This window comes from Rhinolophus hipposideros (genome assembly GCF_964194185.1).
Source record: "Rhinolophus hipposideros genome assembly, chromosome: 1".
NCBI classification, from domain to species: Eukaryota; Metazoa; Chordata; class Mammalia; order Chiroptera; family Rhinolophidae; genus Rhinolophus; species Rhinolophus hipposideros.
In genome coordinates, this window is record NC_138047.1 from 36,558,293 (window position 1) to 36,581,160 (window position 22,868).

General features: G+C 39.6%; 1 pseudogene across 1 annotated transcript; it reads right to left on the reverse strand.

The window, feature by feature from the left end:
• Nucleotides 1–6,558: 6,558 nt before the first annotated feature.
• On the reverse strand, nucleotides 6,559–7,540 carry LOC308498922 (peptidyl-prolyl cis-trans isomerase D-like; annotated as a pseudogene). The gene has a single exon. The product of its transcript is annotated as a peptidyl-prolyl cis-trans isomerase D-like (transcript).
• Nucleotides 7,541–22,868: the final 15,328 nt, after the last annotated feature.

Consider the following 22,868-nt stretch of genomic DNA (forward strand, 5'->3'; position numbering starts at 1 on the left):
ATGTCCTGCCCAAGTTTTCTTTTCCTGTTGGTGTACCCGTCCCAGATCTGCTGAGTGTTGGCTGCTAATGACTTTTAGCTGCCCCCTTCTCTGGGAACTGCTCTCAACTGAACAAGAATCCATATACTCGGAAGGTTACATCCTCTCAGGAGGGGGAGATCTTCATGCTCAAAAACTCATTCAAATTGTAGTTTTTCCTGAAGATCACACTGTATTAGTTGGCTAGAGCTGCCATAATAAAATACCACTGTCTGAGTTGCTTAAACAACAGAAATTTTTCTCGCAGTTCGGGAAGCCAGAAGTCCAAGATCAAGGTGCCAGCAGGGTTAGTTTTTCCTAAGGCCTGTCTCACTGGCTTACAGATGGCCTCCTTTTTTTGTTAAATAATTTTTTATTTTCAATTACAGTTCACATGCAATATTATATTAGTTTCAGGTGTACAACACAGTGATTAGACTTTATATAACTTGATATAACTTATATAGATTTATATACCTTATGAACTGATCACCCCAATAAATCTGGTACCCATCTGATATCATACATAGTTATTATAATATTATTGACTATACTCGTATTCTTTATGCTATACATGCCCATGACAATTTTGTACATACCAATTTGCATTTCTTAATCCCTTCCCCTTCTTTACCCATGCCCCCAAACCCCTCCCATCTGGCAACCATCAAAATGTTCTCTGTATTTATGAGTTTGTTTCTATTTTGTTTGTTCATTTATTTTGTTCTTTAGATTCCACATATAAGTGAAATTATGTGACATTTGTCATTTGCTGTCTGACTTGCTCCACTCAGCACAATACCCTCTACGTCCATCCATGTTGTTGCAGATGCAATATTTTATTCTTTTTTTGGCTGAGTAATATTCCATTTTATATATGTACCACCTCTTCTTTATCCATTCATCCATTGATGGACACCCAGGTTGCCTCCATATCTTGACTATTGCAAATAATGCTGCAATGAATATATGGGTGCATACATGTATATCTTTTCAAATTAGTGTTTTGGGTTTCTTCAGATAAATACTCAGAAGTGGGATTACTGGCTCTTACTTTGTCTCTTATTATAGCCTTGGTTCTAAAATCTAATTTGTCTGGTATAAATATTGCTATTGCTACTCCAGGCTTTTGTTTGTTTGTTTGTTTCCATTTTTACGAACTACCTTTTTTCATCCCTTTACTTTCAGTTTGTGTTTGTCTTTTGATCTCAAGTGAGTCTCTTGTAGGCAGTGTATATAAGAGTCTTCTTTTTTTAAACACTTTTTCAATTTATTTTGATATTCCATATTATTTTATATTAATTTCAGGTATACAGCATAGTGGTTAGACATTTATATAATTTAAGAAGTGAGTCCTCCTTTTTACTGTGTCCTCACATGGCCTTGTCTCTGTGTGTGTGCATTCCTGATGTCTCTTCCCCTTCTTATAAGAACATCAGTTATCTTGGAGTAGGGCCCCACCCTTATGACCTCATTTAACCTTAATTCTTTAAAGGTTCTACCTCCAAATACAGTCACATTGGGGGTTAGAGCTTCAACATAGTGATTTTTTTTTAATTGAGGAATATTGGGGAACAGTGTGTTTTTCCAGGACCCATCAGCTCCAAGTCAAGTCGCTGTTTTCAATTTAGTTGTGGAGGGCACAGCTCCCTGGCCCATGTGGGAATCGAACCGGCAACCTGGGTGTCATGAGCACTACACTCTAACCAACTGAGCCAACCAGCAGCTCCAACATAATGATTTTTGAGGGGACACAATTTAGTCTATAACAGACACTATAGCTGTTTCTTTTCTCAATGGGGCTTACAAACTGCCCTTAACCAAAAGCACAAGAATATCTCTAGGCTAGGCACCTTGTAAAGGAGGTTGGATTATACAATTTTGATAATTCACAGTGACATTTAGCTTAAACACCAAATAAGCACTGACCCAGGAACACTAACTGGCAGATTTAAACATTGCTACTTTGCTAGCTGCTCATTTTGAAGTTCTAATTATGGAGTCCCATGATTAGCATATTGAGGCTGCTGTATGGAATATTTTTATACCATGGAAACATTTATACCATGGAAACATTGTTATAGAATATGTTCAAGAACAAGTGGAGATAATTCATTTACTTGTTTGTTTGATTTTTTGGTTTTTGGGGCATCCAAATTAGGGAAAAGCAAGCAGACACTACATGCATAGTGGCTTTAACCAAATTCTTTCTCCAACTGACATAATATCAGTCCTCTTGGGTTAGATGCCATTGTCATGGACAAAAAGGAGGGAGGCAGGGAGAGTTATGTGTTATTTAATGAAGGTATAAATTTGAACAAAATATTCTCTGAAAGAAAAGAAAACAAAGAAGAAACTTCAGACTTAGCGTTTATCAAACTTCCAACTAACTTGAAGTAAGATTCAAAATAAATATGTGAACTCTCAGCTCAAAGACAAATTTTCCAAAAACTGATAAGCCCTTATCAAACAAGGCTGAGGTACAGAAAGATCTAAACCACAGCTATACATACAAGTTCTGACAATTAAGTTCGCAAACTCACCCTAGAAAAAGGGCTACATGCCTCATTGCTGAATATCACTACGGTCACCTTCGAAGTCCTCCCCTTCGGAAGCTATGCACTGACACCAGCACCTAGTCCACCCCTCAAAGCAATTTTGGAACTCTTTTTCTGGAATGGCCATCAAAGCTGTCATCGTATTATCCTTGATGTCCTGAATGTCATCAAAATGTCTTCCTTTCAATATTTCCTTTATCTTCGGGTAAAGAAAGAAGTCATTGGGGGCCAGATCAGGTGAGTAGGGAGGGTGTTCCAATACAGTTATTTGTTTACTGGCTAAAAACTCCCTCACAGACAGTGCCATGTGAGCTGGTGCATTGTCGTGATGCGAGAGCCATGAATTGCTGGTGAAAAGTTCAGGTCGTCTAACTTTTTCACGCAGCCTTTTCAGCACTTCCAAATAAGTAGACTTGGTTAACTGTTTGTCCAGTTAGTACAAATTCATAATGAATAATCCCTCTGATATCAAAAAAGGTTAGCAACATCGTTGTAACAAGTTCACAAACTTAATTGTCAGACCCTGTAAGTCCAATATGTACGATCTATAATTCGAACCTTAGTACGTAAAAAAGTGGATTTTCTTCTGGGCTTTCAGTGTTCCTCCTCTCTAATTGTGTGCCAAAAGAAACAGAATTGTTCATATGCTGGTACATAAAATCACTTTTATAGTATTGTATGCTGTCAACTATCACATGAACAATATCATAAAGGATAATATTACCAGAAATGAGTGGTTTTAAGTATCGATCAAAGGAAGAAAGCCTCTTGCACTAGCTAAATGCACAGGTGACCACTGGCCTCTCCCAGGCCCAGCCACACGCTGCTCCTCAGCAAGGTTCAGTCAGTCCCACACATGCCATCACGTTGAACACAGGGACATATTCACTGACTCCAGCATTTCCTGGTTGACTGCATACTTTTGACTGACAATGCTCAAATGGTTTGATGTTTTGGCTATTCCCCCTTCTGAACACAAAGAGCTCTGTTGTACCTGTTGAGAGCCATCTTCAGACTACAAAGGCCCAAAGTCCATGTTCAAAAATAGCAAGCGCTCCACCATTTACATGTCCCAATGCCATGTGAACCTCAGGGAATCCACATTAAACAGCCAGAGCAGAAGGTATATGGTTTGCATGTGGAAGATAGGTTTTGGTCCTAGCCGAATCTTTGTCCTCATAAACTCTTTGTAATCTTTTTTTTTTTTTTTTTAAGATTTTAGTGGGGAAGGGGAACAGGACTTTATTGGGGAACAATGTGTACTTCCAGGACTTTTTTCCAAATCAAGTTGTTGTCCTTTCAGTCTTAGTTGTGGAGGGCGCAGCTCAGCTCCAGGTCCGGTTGCCGTTGCTAGTTGCAGGGGGCGCAGCCCACCGTCCCTTGCGAAAGTCGAGGAATTGAACTGGCAACCTTGTGGTTGAGAGCCCACTGGCCCATGTGGGAATTGAACTGGCAGCCTTCGGAGTTAGGAGCACAGAGCTCTAACCACCTGAGCCACCAGGTCGGCCCCAACTCTTTGTAATCTTGTATTGACAGGTAGCCAGTTACCACAGAGAATGGGAAAGAAGCCAGATTTAGTTAGCCCTTGCCTCAGAGGATCCTGGATTCCACAGGTCCATTTGTCTGCACTACAATGCAGACGAATGACTATGAATAAGAACATTCCTGTTTATTTCTGCTGCTACATTTGCTAGTAAATGTGAATATTGACACCAAAGGGTCCAAGTCAGGTTTACAGTCTATAGCAAATATAAAAACTTTGAAATAACACATTCTTTTGGTGAAAGGATGGGAAAGCAAGCATTCGTATAGTGTTGGAGGGAGTGTAAATTGGTATAACTTCCATGGAAGACAACTCAGCAGTAGGTATCAACACTGCACGTTCATTTTGGCCAAGTAATTTCACTTCTAGAAAATTATCCTGAAGATATATACTCATAGATGTGCAAATGGACACATTTACAAGGTATTATTCTCAGTATTGTTTATAATAGAAAAGTTTGAAAACTAAATGTCCATTAACAGGGGACAGGCTAAATAAATATGGTACGCCCATCTAGTGGAATCTCTACAGCCATCAAAAGAATAAGGCAACTCTCTATGTGCTAATGTAGAAGGATCCTCAAGAGACATTGCTAAGTGAAGAAAAGCGAGGTGCAGAACAGAATACGATGCCATCATGAGTGTTAAAAACATATCTGTGAAAATGATCTATATGATACAATATCATATAGATAGTCATAATATAGTTTCTGTACAGACTATCTTAGGAAGATTATAACAAACTAGTATCAATTATTGCTTCTGGGAGCTCAGAATCTGGATGCCTAGGATAGGAGAAAAACTTACTTTTTATTCTTTATCTTTTTGTATTTTTTTTGTATTTTATAACACTTTTATTAAGAGTGAACCCATATCAGAATTCTTAAACTTAAACAATGGGGAATTGAAGTATTGAAGGATACACATGAGGGACAAAACCCCTTTAATTTTCTTTTTTTTTTTTTTTTAATTAATTAATTTATTTATTAGTTTCAGGTGTACAAAACAAGGTAATACTTAGACGTTCATCATTTATATCCCTCATACTGTGAACCCCCCTCCCCCCATCCACTATCCCTCCGACCTCACACTGAACCATCACATTATATATATAAAATTATAGTTGGCATTCATTAATGTTTAGCTTCTGATGTACAATGCCATGATCATGTATCCACAGTATCCCTGAGGTGGTCTCCCAAATAGGACGCATGTCCATCGGATACCCAACAAAATCTTTACAACATTATAGAATACCTTCCCCAAATTAATTTTCAAAAAAAAAAAAACCCTGAGGCCATCTTGTGGTTACCAGCTGCTTCCAAATCCCTTCACCTTTCCCCTTATCCCCAACCCCCTCCCACACACCCATCTAACCACTCTCAGTTTTTTCTCTGCGTCCCCAAAACTGTCTCTGATTAGTTCATTCACATAGTCTTTTCTTTAGATTCCATATATAAGTGAGATCATATGGTACTTGTCTTTCTCTTTCTGACTTATTTCACTTAACATAATGTTCTCTAGATCCATCCATGTTGCTGCAAATGATAAGATTTCTTTCTTCTTTATGGCTGCGTAATACTCCATTGTATAATTGTACCACAGCTTCTTAATCCAGTCATCTACCGATGGGCATTTTGGTTGTTTCCATATCTTGGCTATTGTGTAAAGTGCTGCAATAAACATAGGAGTGCATACAGATTTTTGAATTGGAGTTTTGGATTTCTCCGGGTAGATGCCTAGGAGTGGAATTACTGGATCATAGGGTAGTTCCATTTTCAGATTCCTGAGGTACCTCCATACTGTTTTCCATAGTGGCTGCACTAATCTGCAGTCCCACCAACAGTGCACTAGCGTTCCCTTTTCTCCACATCCGCGCCAGCATTTGTTGTTTGTTGATTTATTGATAATAGCCATTTTGACTGGAGTGAGGTGGTATCTCATTGTGGTTTTTATTTGCATTTCTCTGATGGTTAGTGAGGTTGAGCATTTCTTCATATGTCTTCTTGCCTTCTGTATGTCCTTTTTAGAGAAATGTCTCCCCAAGTCCTCTGCCCATTTTTTAATTGGGTTGTTTGTTTTTTTGGAGTTGAGTTGAGTAAGTTTTTTATAGATTTGTGATATTAATCCCTTATCAGATATATCATTGGCAAATATCTTTTCCCATAGAGTAGGATCCCTTTTTGTTTTATTGATGGTTTCCTTTGCTGTGAAAAAACTTTTTAGTTTGATGTAATCCCACATGTTTATTTTTTCTCTTACTTCGCTCGCGTGAGGAAAACCCCTTTAATTTTCTTATTGCCTTTGTACAATCAATGCATAATATTTAACCGCAACTGAATTCCTTATTAAGCAAACATTTTTGCTTACACTGCCTTCTCTGTATCTTTCTGTGGCTTTATCTTTTGTTTGACTTTCAGCAATTCTGCCTGGATAGCTTTTAATCTTCTAGTGCTATCTCCAGAGCTTTCTAAAGATCTGCCAATTCCTGATCATATTCTTTTAATCCTTGCCATCCTTGAGCTCAATGGTACAGTGCTTTGGTATTTGATGGGTCTATTTCAAGAGCCTCCATTTCTCCCTGCCAATTTGACATCTTCAATTTCCAAGCACCAACATTCAGCATGCAGCTTAAAGCTACAGGTTGCAGCTTTGATCTATCTGCTTTCTCACACTAACGGCCTTTGAACGTTCCACATATCTTAAAGCTTTTGTATATTTTTTAGTGGCCATCTCCCTGTTCTGGGATTTGAAAAAAGTATTTTCAATGTTTTTTAAGTCTTCTGTTATTAATATTTTATCTACATCTTTTAAATCTATATCTGCATCCTTGGGCAAATCTGGATGACTGTCATCAGAACAATTCTTTTGGGAATATTCCCCAATTCCTTCAATTCTCTGCATTCTGCAATCATGCACAATTTGGCCAGTTGTTCACCTTTCACTTCTACATTTTCCAGAATTCTTGCCACACCCATTCCTTTAATTACTTGGCCAAATACCACATGTTTCCCATCCAAACGAGGAATTGGAACTGTTGTAATAAAGAACTGAGAACCATTTGTATTGCAGCCTGCATTTGCCAGGCTCAATAAATCCTCCTGGTCATACTTATAATAGAAATTTTCATCTTCCAATTTTTCATAAATACTTTCTACACCTCTCCCATTCTGATTTGTGAAGTCTGCACCCTGACTCATAAATGTCAATAATTTGATGGCACGGGCATCCTTTGAAATGGAGAGGTTTCCCAGTTATGGGCCCCATGCCTGTTTCTTCTACATACAATTCATGAAAGTTTTCTGCAGTTTGGAGTGCAATGTAAACAAATCTAAGAGAATTCAACCAACTCGCTCGCCTTCGATGTCCATGTCAAAGAAGATGCGGGGGTTACTGGGGTTGGAGAGCTTCTCCTGGGTGGAGGGATGTTACATTTTGACTTGCAGATGCATATGGACGCGGGCTCAGCACCGCCTGCCTCTCAAGAGCTGAAATCCCAAAGCGGCTCTCTGGGAAGACCTGGCGGTGATGCTGACCTCTTTTTATAATCTTTTAAATTTTGTAAGATGTGCAAATTTTGCCAATTCAAAAAATAAATAAATAACACATTATTTGAAAAATCCTGCCACTCTCTTACAAGAGAGTAGGCTAGGCTGGGGAAGAAGAGAGAAGCCTTAAATGGCTTATTTTTGCTACTTCTTAGCAGCTCTGCTGAAAGTGGTGATGGAGAAAATTTATTTGCTTAACAAACACTTACATAGCATTTCTCCGTACCAGGCCCTGTTGTAAGCACTTTATAAATATTTAATTCCATCCTCATAACAACCCTAGGAAGTAGATGCTCTACAGATGAGAAAATGAGGCACAGAAAGACTAAGTAACTTGCCCAAGGCCACACAGAAAGAAAGTGGCGGAGACAGGAGTTGAACTCCCAACTGTGTGGCTCTAGAATTCATGCTCTTTATAGATGCTGTGTTGTGCATCATGATGTCCTAAATGTGAAAACAGTGATCATCTTTAATAAGAAAGATGAACAAAGAAAACTTGATCATCTTTAATATAGTCAAGCAAAATAGTCATGTTCTAAAACATTAATTCAGAACCGCACCCCAGTCCCCTTTTATTTTTTCTGGGCCTTTAATAATACGTCGAGGCCCATTTTAAGGTGGCAGGACTTGATCAATTCCCAGAATTCTTTTGGTGTCTATACTATAAAAGCCTGAGCTCAAAGTCCTCTGTAGATGAACTTCACCAAAGTCCATGGGAAAGAAGAGGAAGAGGCAGCTTTACCAAAATGATTTGATAAGAGAGAGAAAAGTACTATACTCAGAAGAAAAAGGAGACACTCAATCTTTATCTTGTTAAATTAGATCAAATAGAATTTCAGAACTTCCAAATCAAATCATCACATCAATGCCCCAATGAAAACAGAGGTCATTTATTATGTGCAAAATATTGTTTTAACATCCATAAATATGAGAAAGATAATAAGTATTTACCATAGACTCAGTAGCTCAGATATTTATCTGCCATCTGCACCAAAGGGGTCCTTATGTGTAACAGTGGCTAAATTGATCTACTGTTTTATACATATGTACATTATCTCTAATCTTCAAGGAAGCTCTCTGAGCAAGGCATTGGTTGAAGGCAAAATTTTTAAGACAGCCCCTAAAGACATCTTGCCCTAATCCTTGTGAATATAATGAGATTTCACTCAGATGATTATATTAGGTTATATGACACAGTTCACTTTAAGAAAGGGAGATTATCTGGGTGGGCCTGATCTAAATATTGAGCCATGAAAAGCAGATAGCCCTTAAGTGGCTGAGAGCAGAAGTCAGAAATACTCAAAGTGTGAGAAGGACTTGATGTGTAGATCCTGCTTTGAAGTTGGAGGGCAACACCAAGGAGGAATGTGGGTAGCCTTGAAGAGCTGAGAAGCCCCCCTGGCTGGCAGCCAGCAAGGAAAACACCTGTAAGGAATTGAATTCTTCTTATAAGAACAGGAACAGGCTTCAAAGAGGACCCTGAGCGCTAGGTGAGAACACAGCTGACCGATACCTTGATTTCAGCCTGGTGAGACTCTGAGCAGAGAACCCAGTGATGCCATCCGCGGCTTCTGACCTACAGAGCTGCGAGATAATGAGTGGGTGTTGTTCCAGCCCTCTAGTTGTATTCCACAGCAGTAGAAAACGAAGACAGCATTAATAGCCCCCTTTTAGAGATGAGGAAACTGATGCTCACAGAAGTTAAGTAAATTGGTTAAAACTATCTCCCGAAGGTGGTGAGGGCAGGATTTGACTTAGTACTGACTTAGGAGCCAGTTCACCCTTCTCCTTTATTGCCACACCACCCACGACAGGGAACAGACTGACCGGCCCATACCGCTGCTAAGTAATGTATTGACCAACCAGGAGCCACGGGGTAGAAAGGAATAAAGCTCTCTCTGACTGAGGAAAGGATGACTCAGATTCTTACTTATTTTTAGAAACTAACATGAAACGATTGGCTGAACAATAGTTCAGGTTTCTGCAGTGATCTGTGGGTGTGACCCCTACTACTGCTCTGTTGAGATGTATTAGTTGGTCTCTCTTTTTGGCTACCAGCACTAGATGACTGATTTCCAAACAAGTGAAACTGAATGGACTTAGACAGATAAACATTATAATAGGAAGAGGCAGTTAGGAGAAAAAAAAGCAAATCCTGTGGTGCTTGTTAACATACTGAAACACACACACAAACACATTCAATAAGACCCTCTCTCCAAGGCTCAGCTTTGTAAATATTAGCTTTATAAAGACATGTCAGTTTAAAAAGGAGGAGTTTTGAAGAGTAGTTGCCATCGGGATCTGGCCGCAGCTCGCTGTATGACTTATCCTTCCTGTTTCTGGTTTATTCCGCTCCCTCCCTGGGCATTCCCTAGGATATGCCAAACCCTGTGCTGCCTCAGGGCCATTGCACATCTGCTCCCCCTGGAACAGTCATCCTTTAGTCCTTTCCTTGATTCACTCAGATCGCTGCTCTGAGTGGTGTATGACTGGAGTGTCTGTCTCATCTTATTTCAAGCAGCTGTGCTCACCACCAGTCGCTCTCTACTTACCCTGCTTTATTCTCATAGCACTTTGACGACCTTCTATGGCATACACATAAAAATATTTTTGTTTGTTCGTTATCATCTGTCTCCCACACTAGAATGTAAGCTCTAGGAAGGCAGAGAGGCTTTGTTTGTTTTATTCTTTGCTGTATCCGCAGTGCCCAGAACTGTTCATGGCATGTAGCAGGAACTCAAATATTTATTGATTGCATTAATGAATCAGGAACAAAAAGCATTGCATCTGTTTAAATAATTTGCCACTCCTGAAGTATTCCTACATCCAATTTTTTCCCCTCTCTTTTTATCGCATTTGCTAACCAGTTCAATATGGAAAAGATACTTGATTGCATGGTTGTACAAAGTATAGGTTAAAAGATATTTGAAACTGGATGTGGTATAAAATGAATGTGGTATAAAATGAATGTGGTGCTTAAATGTGGTATAAAAATGAATTCTTTCCTTGCCTTTCAATAGTCATGTGACCTTGGAAAAGTCATTTATTTCTCTTGGCTCCCAAAATCTTACCTTTTGAGTGGGGCTAGAGTCTTATCGGAAGAGCTCAAACAAATGGGGTCTGGAGGTTTCTTCCTACACTAAGATCCTCTGAAATTAGAATTCAGTTGGTAGGGAATCAGGAAATACTGGTTTTAGCCCTGCCTGTGTAAAATGTAAACTAAGTGTGCAGCTTAGGTGAAGTCCTTTAACCTCTCTAGGCCTCCAGAAAAAACAAAATTTCTTTGCTCTCAGGTCTCAGTCACCGTAGGAGTAGTGGTTGCAAGGGGGCAGCCAGGTGGACCAGATGTTCTGGTGTTCGCAAAACCTTGACCTGGAGTCTGGGGTACACCTGTTTGGTGGCGATGAAGCTCAAGACTAGAGTGGGTTCAGTAAATATTTTCTGAGTACTTGCCACGTGTTGTGTACTGGGGGATGTCACAAGGGATATTGCTGACAAGGTTCCTGCCCTCTTGCATGCTAATGGTACAAAACACATAAATAGGTAAATGGAAAATAAATTATGACTAATGATAAGAGCTAGGAGGGACGTAGAAGAATGCTATGATAAAAAGAGCAGAAGGGAACTATTGAGGTAACTTGGATCATGGGAGGCCTTTCTGAAGCATTTCAGCTGAGCCTGAATGGAAGAGAAAAATCCAGCATGGGAAAGAGCATTCCAGGCCAAGGCAAAGGCGAGCACAACCATCATGGCACTGAGAATACAAAGGGTCAGGACGTTCTACTGGCAAAGGCCGGTGTGGAAAGGGTGCAGTGAATGAGAGGATAGTGGCCTGAGATGGTGCTGTGAGTGAGGCCTTACAGGCCATAGTTAGAGTGCCCAGAACTGAGGACTACCCTGGGATGTGGCACTTTTAGTGCTTAAATCAGGAAAGTCCTGAGCAAGATGTTATGAGCTGGTCACTCTGGCCATGGTAAGGGGTTGTACATACGCTGTGCTCAATAGGCAATCGCTGAAGGGTTTAAGTACAGAAATTTATATGTTGTTGTTTTTTTTAATTAAAATTTATTGGGGTGACAATGGTTAGTAAAGTTACATAGGTTTCAAGTGTACAATTCTGTAATACATCGTCTATGTATCACATTGTGTGTTCACCACGCAGAGTCAGTTCTCCTTCCGTCACCATATATTTGACCCTCTTTCCCCTCTTCTACTATTCGCCCTCCCCCCTTACCCTCTGATAAGCACTAAACTGTGTCTGTGTCCATGAGTTTTCTGTGTCTTTATTAGTTTGTCTTGTTCTTTTATTGCTTTCAGTTTTATATCCCACATATCAGCAAAGTCATGTGGTTCTCAAGTTTTTCTGTCTGATTTATTTCGCTTAGCATAATAATCTCAAGATCCATCCATGTTGTCAGAAATGGCACTATGTCATCTTTTCTTATGGCAGAATATGTTCCTTTGTGTATATACACCACATCTTCTGTATCCAATCATCTAACGAAGGACATTTTGGTTGTTTCCATGTCTTGGCCACCGTAAATAAAGCTGCAATGAACATTGGAGCACACATGTCATTATGGATAAATGTTTTCAGATTTTGGGGTAGATACCCAGGAGAGGGATTGCTGGGTCATATGGCAATTCTATTCGTAATTTTTTGAGGAACCTCCACACTGCCTTCCCTAACGGCTGCACCAGTCTGCATTCCCACCAACAGTGTATGAGGGTTCCTTTTTCTCCACAGCCTCTCCAACACTTGTTACTATTTGTCTTGTTGATTATAGCCATTCTGATTGGGGTGAGGTGATATCTCATTGTGGTTTTTATTTGCATTTCTCTGATGATTAGTGATGTTGAGCATCTTTTCATATGTCAATTGGCCATCTGTATGTCCTCTTTGGAGAAATGTCTATTCAGGTTCTCTGCCCATTTTTTAAACTGGATTATTTGTTTTTTGTTGTTGTTGAGTTGTATGAGTTCCTTATATATTTTGGATATTAGCCCCTTATTGAAGACATTGTTTGCAAATATCTTCTCCCATTCGGTTGGTTGCCTCTTTATTTTGTCAATGGTTTCTTTTTTGGGCAGAAGCTTTTTAGTTTGGCGAAATTATGCTTTAATCTCTGTTTTCAAAGGTAGTCACTCTTGGCCTTTGTGTGGCAAATACATTGGGGAGGAGCAAAATGGAGGAAGCCAATTAGCCAGTTATTACAATCCTCCATGCAAGAGAGGATGCTGTGTTGAAATAGACTGGTGGCATTGACAATAGCAAGATGTGGATGGATACAACATACATTTTGGAGATAGAGTGAATAGGGCTAGGGAATGTAAGTAGTGAAAGAAAAGGAGTTAAAGATGACTCCTGGGCTTCTTGTTTTAATAACTAGGTTATTAGTTTTGCCAACAGAGGGAAATCTGAGAAGGACTAGATGTGGTAGTTGGGGGAGGACAGAGATAGAGGTATCTAGATTTCCACTAGGAAGATAATGTGATACTCAGAGTGAAGACACTCTTATTGTTGCTGTTCAGAGTATTTTGTAAACAGTCGCTAATTAGTTCTCATAACAGTTATTCTGAGTTGTTAATTATCTGAACCCCATTTTACAGGCTCTGGAGAAGAGCAAGTGTCAGGCATTTGCCTAAGGCTAGAGTAAATTAGAGAAAAAACAGCAGTACCAATTAATTCCTGGTAGTCCTCTGCTCTGCCAATCTTTTAAAAGAGTAATGCCTTCGGTTAGGATGAGTCAATTCATGGTATTTTGGGAGAGTAAGGCATGGATTTTGAGGTCAGTAGACCTGGAGTTATATATGGCTTTGCCCGTTATTGCTTATGTGACATGGACATATACCAGGGATGCCAAAAAAATGTATACAAGTGGACACTTTGGTCACCGTTGCTCAAGCAGTAGTTCGCTGTAATCAGAAGTGTCTGGACGCTGATGGTAACCACTTTGAGCACCTCTTGTAATTGCAGAAGTCAAACGTGACTTGTATTCATCTTTTGTTATCGGTATATATTGAGTGTTACAATTTTAATAGGTTTTTCCTTACTTAAAATGTGTATACATTTTTTTGGCACCCTCTGTATATATAAAAAAACTATCCCTGAGCCTTCGGTTTCCTATAAAATAATACTTATCTTATAGAGTCAAATACTAAACATGTTCTGACCTTCTGCTGTATCCTCTGCCTAGAAATAATTTTGCCCAGAAAATAGCTGTCATCGTATTAGAGATACTTTGTCACTCTATAATAAATTAGCAGCACCCCCACCCAAAGGCACTCTCCACACCCATTTAGCCTGGTGTGATTTCTCTTTATAGCGTTTATTACTACCTGACCTATTATATATCCATTTCCATAATACAAAGGATTGTGTCTGTTTTATTTCTTGCTATATCCCAAGTCTAGGACAATGTTTGGCACAAGTGAGTGCTCAATAATATTTGTTGAATGAGTGAATAATTAAATAAAATTATACACAAAAAATACTTCACACAATTTCTGCAAATGGTAGAAACTCAATTGTTAGCAGTTAAATGCTATATCACAGCAAGAATTGGGAAACATACTCAATTTTATATGGTCCTATTTTAGCAGTGCTTCTTTGTATATTTATATTAAAAAAACACAAAAGTTTTAGGCTATTCTTGAAACGGTATTTACTAGTTTTATACTTCATTTGATTCATGAACAGAAAGATAGTCTTTGCTATTCCGTGGTGGTTTGTGGATTACACTTACATGCTCATGAGAACAAGCCACTTAATACAGAAACTGGCAAACAGCGTGCTCCTGAACAAACAAAACTGACTGAAGGTTTAAAAGTATGCTACCACCACTAAGACAGGGATGGAAATTTTATTTTTAGACAAATTGATATGAAAATTGAATTATAGATGATTTGTCGTCTCTGAGACCTCCCAGGGAAGAATGGAAGAACTACACATAACTTTTCCTCTGTGAAAGCACTCAACTTCTCAGTAGTACTTTTATTATAAAACATACATTCTTAATTTCTATAATCCAGTAATGTGGGTCTTACTATTCTTACGACTACATTTCTTTTAACCTCATCTTCTTTAAATATTTGCTCAAATACCACCCTATTGGTGAGGCCCATTCTGACCATCACCTCAGCCTCCAGCACTCCTGGTCGCTTTTACTGTGTTCTATTTTCTTAAACCACAGCAACTTGCCACCTTAAAGTTATTACGTCGTTTACTTATTTATTATATTTATTGTCTGTATCCCTCCGATTAAAATGTAAGCTTCACGAAAGCAGGAATTTTTATCTAAACTGTTCATTGTATGTCCCCAGGGCTTAGAACATAGTCTGTCACCTCATAGATGAATGAATGAAACATAAACTCCAAGACTAACAAAATAGAAAGTGTTGGAGGTTAGTAAGACAAGATGGAAACTGCTGTTTCTAGTCTCAAGTCACTGCAGAGGTTAAACCCTGTATGATGCCAGTGTGACTTCTGACCATGATATCAGCCAAGGCTGTCAATGTCTTGGTTCCCTCCCATGTGTCTTTTCTGTTTCTTTCCTACACGCCCCAGCATCAGTCGCGACTTGGTCACCAGCCCTTAGCTTAGTTATTTTCCTGGCCGCTTTCATTTATTAACTGTCTCTTTTCCCATCTTCCTGATTTCCCATCTTCCCTCCCTCACTGAGGCATAAAAGAATAAACAAACAAATGAAGCAATCAATCAATTGACCAGTCAACAAACATTTACTGAGTATCTGCCACATAAGTACGCATATATGAATCTCAAAGCTCATTGAGCCGCAAAGTATCATAGAGGTAAAGAACTTCAATATCCTGGAGACACATTGCCGGGTTCCAATCCTAGCTCTACATGTATTAGCTGTGTGATGTGGGTTAAGTCATTCAGTCTCTCTGTGCTTGTTTCCTCATCTGTCAAATGGAGTAGATAATAATAGTAAATATATCATAGGATTGTTAGGAAAGTTAGACTAATTAACATACACACAAATTACTGAGAACTGTTTCTAGCATAATGGCAAGTCCCCAAGTGTCCCCAAGTGTTAGCTATTATTATCCCACATTTATTCTTTCTTTCTCTCCTTTAGTCTTCACTAGAGAAGAATAGTTTAAAATACTATAATTGGATTCTTCCATTATTTACTCCTAATATAAAGTATGTGTTTCTTTCACTTGAGTTACCTTTAATACATTGGTATCAAACAAAACAAAAAAGAAAAACAACCCTCCTTTAAGAGAAGTCTCAATGCAGTGTTTGCCAGGTCAGTATCCTGTGATCTGCTGGGAGGACCAAGTCTTGAAATATAAAAATGAACTATACCATGTGTGAAGGTGAAATGGGCTTGATTATGTGTTAAAGGGGAGAATTATTATGTTGCCACATATGCCCAAAATATCAAGCTCTGAAATTTTGCATTTACAGTATGACTTTTCCCCCATATGTATTTTCAGACTCTTTCATTGGCTTAATTTTTTTCCACCCGAAGAATTACCATTTAATGGCTATATTTATGAAGTGCTCACAACAGGGACTGGTACAGAGAAGTACTACAAGTAAGAGTTCAGTTTCAATTAACCTATGCACAAATTTTCAATCCAAAAACAATTAGAAACCATGTCAGCATTCAAATAATAGCTACCATTTATACGACACTTAAAATATACCTGGCACTTCTCTAACCATGATACAAATTTTAACAGCTTTAATCCTCATGCCAACCCTATCAGGATAGGTAGTATTAATTATTCCTTTGAAACTGAAACAGAGATTTTTAAGTGACCTTCCCAAGGTCACAGGACTGATAAATGGGAAGGCCAGGATTCAAATCCTAGCATTCTGGCTCCAGAGTCCATGCATTATCCAAGATACTGCACTGCTTTCCACATAGGTTCTGTGTTAATGGAAATTTTTATTTTGAATTACCTGTGGTTTGGGGAGCAGCAACGTCTGTCAGTGTTAGGGTCTTGAGGCCTGGACCCTTTATGTCCTAAACTGCCTCCCGTTGTGGCCTAGTATGCAGCTCAAACCCACCTTGAAGTATCCTGGGTTTGCTGAGAGGACACTGAAACCCAGAAACCTGATGAGAAAAGAGGCCCTTCCCAAAACCAGGGATCAGTTCTGTCTTAGGAGTGGCTTTCATTTTCTCTACCCAAAAACTGAATGAAATTCATGCCGTGTAATCAGTGAGTTTGCAAAGCAAGGATTCAGTCTCCCTCCGATATTATCAGTACCGAACATGTGAACCAGCAGGCTCCTAAAACTATTGGTGAGTCAATTCAACTTGAAAAACAGAAAATATGCTAACTGGTGTGGTGGGGCCAGAGTGGGCAGAGGAAAGCTAAATTTCTATTCATGAAGTCTGATTCATTTAGAAAAAGAAAGTCACATGCCATCAGATTGGGATTTGTGTTCACTGCACTGAGAAGTACCCAGCCTTCACGCTCCCAGGAATTACTAAGCCATTATTTTACTCTGGACACACAGAACTGTTGCTTTGCACACCCAGCACTGTAATAAGCTCTTGCAAACAGAGGATGAAGAATCGAACACGAGAGGGCCTTGGCTGTGGGCCATGCACTCGGAATTATTTATTTTATTTTGGTTAAGGAAACAGAAGAGATCCACGTCTAATAGCCTGTTCCTTCAGGGGCCCCTGATTTATGTGTTGTGGGATAATAATTATGCACCCCTCAGTTTGAGAGCAATAGGAGGGGCCTGCCAAGAGACCCAGATCGCACATGCTGGTTTGAACCAGTGGTGTGCTGGTAAATGTATAACAACCAGCTTCAGGAGGAGGTTGGAGGCTGATTTGTAATATTTGCCAGTTTCTCTGTGTAAATATTTCTACCTTGGCCGATTTCAAGCTACTAATCTGACGTCTCTGAATGAGGTGTTGGGGAAATGCATGGTGGCACACCATTTCCACCATTCAAACAAAATTGATGTAAATAACCTTAAAAAATAGATAATAGTAAAATGAAAATAAATAATTAGGAAATGTTTTGAGTATTCACTATTTCATTTTAAATGTAATTTATTTAAGTTTGTATCCCTTACTTTTAAGTGTGGTGTGGGGCAAGAAAGAGCTTAAATAGATCCGTCACTTCAAAATAGAGCTTACCCATTCTCATCCAGGGATTCTATGTTCTCATTCTGCGAGAATAGTCACTCTAGCATGCCTTGCCTCACTTTACTCGTTGACAAAACAGAGACGACCTCCCCCATTTCTGGCTGTAGAGTCTGTAGGTTAGCTAATCCAAGCCTGATTTTACAAAAGTGGAAAATAAGTCTCAGAAGAGTCCCAGAACAGTAACAATAACAGCTGTGACATTGATTAAACTCCTACTATACACTGGCTGCTATGCTAGGTGCATTCCACAGAGTATCTCCCTTGAACCCCACAAAAATGCCCTTTTGGCGTCTTAGGCATCATGGTTCACAGAAGAGCAGCTCCTCCTCTTAACATTTTGCTTTCATCACCCAAGCTGCCTTCCATGTCTTTTTTGAGAGTAAAATCTATGGCTTTATCATTTTTATATGCCCTGCCATACCTCGCACAGAGTCTTATGTACAATAGGTGCACAATAAATGTTTACTGAGTTATCTTGAGATATTTAGGCTCCAGACCCAAATATACTGCTTGAAGCCTTAGAAAACACTGCCCCAGTATTCTTTGTCATGGCCAAAGAGGTTCTTAGATTTTTTTTTTTTGGTAGTGAAATACACCAGATATACAATTTACCATTTTAACCATTTGCTTTTTGTTTTCGTTTTTTTTTTTTTTTAAGATTTTTATTGGGGAAGGGGAGCAAGACTTTATTGGGGAACAATGTGTACTTCCAGGACTCTTTTCCAAGTCAAGTCGTTGTCCTTTCAGTCTTAGTTGTGGAGGGTGCAGCTCAGCTCCAGGTCCAGTTGCCATTTCCAGTTGTAGGGGGCGCTGCTCACCATCCCTTGCGGGACTCGAACCAGCAACCTTGTGGTTGAGAGGATACGCTCCAACCAACTGAGCCATCTGGGAGCTCAGCGGCAGCTCAGCTCAAGGTGCCGTGTTCAATCTTAGTTGCAGGGGATGGAGCCCACCATACCTTGCGGGACTCGAGAAGTTGAACTGGCAGCCTTGTGGTTGAGAGCCCACTGGCCCTTGTGCGAATCGAACCAGCAGCCTTTGGAGTTAGGAGCACGGAGCTCCAACCGCCTGAGCCACCGGGCCGGCCCCCATTTTAACCATTTTTAAAAGTACAATTCAGTAGCATTAGGTACATCCACAATGTTGTACAACCCTCACCATCTACCGTTTCAGAACTATTTTTAAAAGAGAACCACAATGGTTATGTTTTTATTTGTTTATTGAATAAGTAACATATGCATGTAGCAAAAATGTAAACAGTCTGAAGGTTTGTGGAAAAAAGAAAGTCTTCCCATTCTAGACCCTGCAGCCCCCCCATTTCTTCTCTCCAGAAGCAACCAGTAATCATGTCTATACATCTTTGTATGAGATAAGAACATGAACACTGTGGCTAACTGGCCGGGGTTTAAATTGTGGTTCTACCACTGACGAGCTGTGTGACGTCAGAGAAATCACAACCTTTCTGTGTCTTTGTAAGATAAGGATAATAATAATACCTACTTCAGAGAGTTGTAAGAATTCATGAGTTTGTATGTATAAAATGCTTAGAATTGTGCACATAGAAAGTACTGTCTGCTTCTATGAATAATGATGCTCTGGAAGTATTATCCTCCCAAAGATCTTAGTGCATATGAGTGAGATGCAGGTATATATGCGTCAAAATAAAAATCAGTGTGAAATTACTGAAGCGTGAAGGATGAGATGAGGCCGCATCATATGCTTAGAGAAAGGAGGAGATTCCTGTCTTGCCTGTGCACTGATGAGTTTCAGACTTTACCTTCCTGGCCTTTGTTTTCTCCCCTGTGAAATGATAACATTTGACCAGATGAGTTCTAAGGTCTTTTTCAAATTTAACATTCTGTATCTGTGGCTAACGTGTTAAAAGTGCCAGGACTTTTTAAAAGAACTGAAGACATTAAAGTCATTAGTAGGTAGAGAAGAGGCTTCCTCAGATACACTCAGTGGGACCGAGACTCCCAGGTCAACGGTGCCACCTGCTTGCCTCATCTGGTTTCCCACATCCTCTTTTAAAGGAGCTATGCCTGTCCCTCTGCACTAAGATTCCATTTCAAGTTCATGTGATCTAGTTCTAAAAGGCCAGAGGGAGTCTTTGTTGGCTTTGATGACTCATAGGGACACTCTGCCACCTGTTTTATTCTGACTACAATCCAGAATCACTGCAGTGATAGATTATTGAGTCTTTTGCTTGATTTTTGAAATGGTAAAATTTGCCAGCTGGTAACCTCTGGTTGTTTTCTGGTATGCTTGGCCAGATGGCACTTTCGGAGATAAAACTGTACAGAACAAAGTAGTTTCACTATTTCTATATCTTCTCTGCACTGTTTCTCAGATATCAACATTTCTGCTTATATGAACTCTTTTTCTGAGCCTAGAAACTCAGATATTCAATGATGATAACTGATGAGGCAAGCTCCCAGGGTCTGAGTAGCCTGGAGTCGTCAAGTAGTCTCTATTTGATTCAACACTGAAATAAGATTATACATATTTCTATTTGGATACTCACTTTGATGATGAACATTTAAAAATTCACCATTATTGGGCCGGCCCAGTGGCTCAGGCGCTTAGAGCTCCATGCTCCTAACTCTGAAGGCTGCCGGTTCGATTCCCACATGGGCCAGTGGGCTCTCAACCACAAGGTTGTCAGTTCAATTCCTCGAGTCCCACAAAGGATGGTGGGCAGTGCCCCTGCAACTAAGATTGAACACGGCACCTTGAGCTGAGCTGCCTCCTGGATGGCTCAGTTGGTTGGAGCGCGTCCTCTCAACCACAAGGTTGCCGGTTTGACTCCCACAAGGGATGGTGGGCTGCGCCCCCTGCAACTAGAAACGGCAACTGGACCTGGAGCTGAGCTGCGCCCTCCACAACTAAGATTGAAAGGACAATAACTTGAGTTGGAAAAAAGTCCTGGAAGTACACACTGTTCCCCAATAAAGTCCTGTTCCCCTTCCCCAATAAAATCTTTTTTAAAAAAAATTCACCATTATTGTTGTCACTACTGCATTGTTATCATTATTGTTGTATTGATAATGAATACTGTATGGAAAACTTAGTATCTTTTTAAATATTACCGTATATGATCTATATTTTGGGGGGGAAGTATAGGAGGGCAGATAAGAGAATAAGCTTCAGAGCTTTACCAAATCGGCTTTGCCTCCCAGCTCTGCTCTTCAATTTGGTTAGTCTCAATGTCCATATCTATAAATAGATATCTACAAATATCTATAACCTATATATCTATAAATAGATATGGACATTGAGACTCAGTCTCCCGCACAAAAATCACCCAATAAATGGTAGCTATTACCACTGTTGTTATAATCCTCTTTTCTCCACAAGGAAATTCAGACCCAAAGAGATGAAGAAATTTATTCGGAGTTGTTTGTGCCAGAAGTGATAAAGCTATGATTCAATATAGGTCTTCTGAATTCAAAGCCATCTGTGTTCTTTCTACAGTATGACATTGCCACCCCAAAAGAACTCTTTTAGTACGCTAAACGTACCAAGTTTTGTTATTTGACTTGTTAAAGGGTATTTGTTATGTTTTCAATTTTTATTTGCTATTTCTTTTTTCTGCTTACCCCTTGATAGTTCCCCTCCCCCCTTCTCTTTCATTTAGTCCAACCCAAATTACGGAATTTGAAATGAACAGCAATAAAAATCCTTGGATTTGTTTCTGACTCATCTTATACCCTAACAGCTTCACATGACATTCAAGCGCCTACCTCTCTGAGAGCCTCCAATCAACCCCTTAGATCTTTGGAGCTGGAAGTTCTCTTCCGTGACATCTAGCAGAGCTTCTTCAGGAAAGTACAAAGTTAACGTTACTGCCGAAAGTTCAAACTAGCGAAGGAGCCAGAACTAAAACCCACATGTCCAGGATTCCAGTCCAGGTTTCTTTCTTCTCTTTGTTCTTCAACAAGAGTTATCTCTCCTCTACCCTTTTACTATGTGATGGATTCAAGGATCATTTTAAATATCAGCGGGTTACACAATTGTGACACTTGACACACCACAGTCATAAGACCAGCGAGGCTTCTTTGGAAATCACACAGTCAAGATGGGAGTCTCCTCCCAATGTTTTTGTTCTGGTCTTAGGGCAGTAACGAGACGCTTTCTCGTGACATAACTAAGCCTTCCTGCTTTGGGCTGATTTGAAAGTTAGGCAGTACTTGCCAATCTCATGGTATCTCAGTGTCTCCCTCTGGTCATAACCAATGTTAGGAAGTGTGAATATTTAAATCCTATGCTTGCAGCCTCCATCCCTCCTTTCTTTCTTTCTTTCTTTCTTTCTTTCTTTCTTTCTTTCTTTCTTTCTTTCTTTCTTTCTTTCTTTCTTTCTTTCTTTCTTTCTTTCTTTCTTTCTTTCTTTCTTTCTCTCTCTCTCTCTCTCTCTCTCTCTCTCTCTCTCTCTCTCTCTCTCTCTCTCTCTCTCTCTCTCTCTCTCTCTCTCTCTCTCTCCCTTTCTCTTTAAGCTAAGCACACGGCTAACCCCAAATTTGGAGATTTTCCAAAAATTAGGCCTCTTTAAACTTGATCCTCTAAAAGATCCTTTCCCCTTTTTTTCTCCCATTGTTGTAGTGCCCACCTCACAGTGCACACCTCACAGTGCACTGAAAGACAGTGAATTTGCAAATGCACAGAGGAGGAATAAATGATATGTGCACAGAGTTTTGAGTTATGATATGATTCCTGACTATTTTGAGCCCATGACCTAAATCAAGCAGTGATGGGCATCTTGTTTTTTGAACTGGATGTGAATTATTTTCAAACTCTTGTTGTCATTTAGACCTAGATTTCATTTCTGACTAGCTGGGATATTTTGGATTAGTTATTTAACCTCTCTGAGCTGTTTTTCCATCTGTAGAATGGCTATAATAATTGCTCAAAGCTATTGAGCTCAAATTAATAATAATAACAATAATAAATAATATACTTGCTCAAATCTCTCTGATATGAGAGATAAGTAAGGGCCACCTGCCTGGCACATGGCAGCCCCTTCCTTCCTTCTTTGCCCACTTAGTACTTTTACTGCCCCT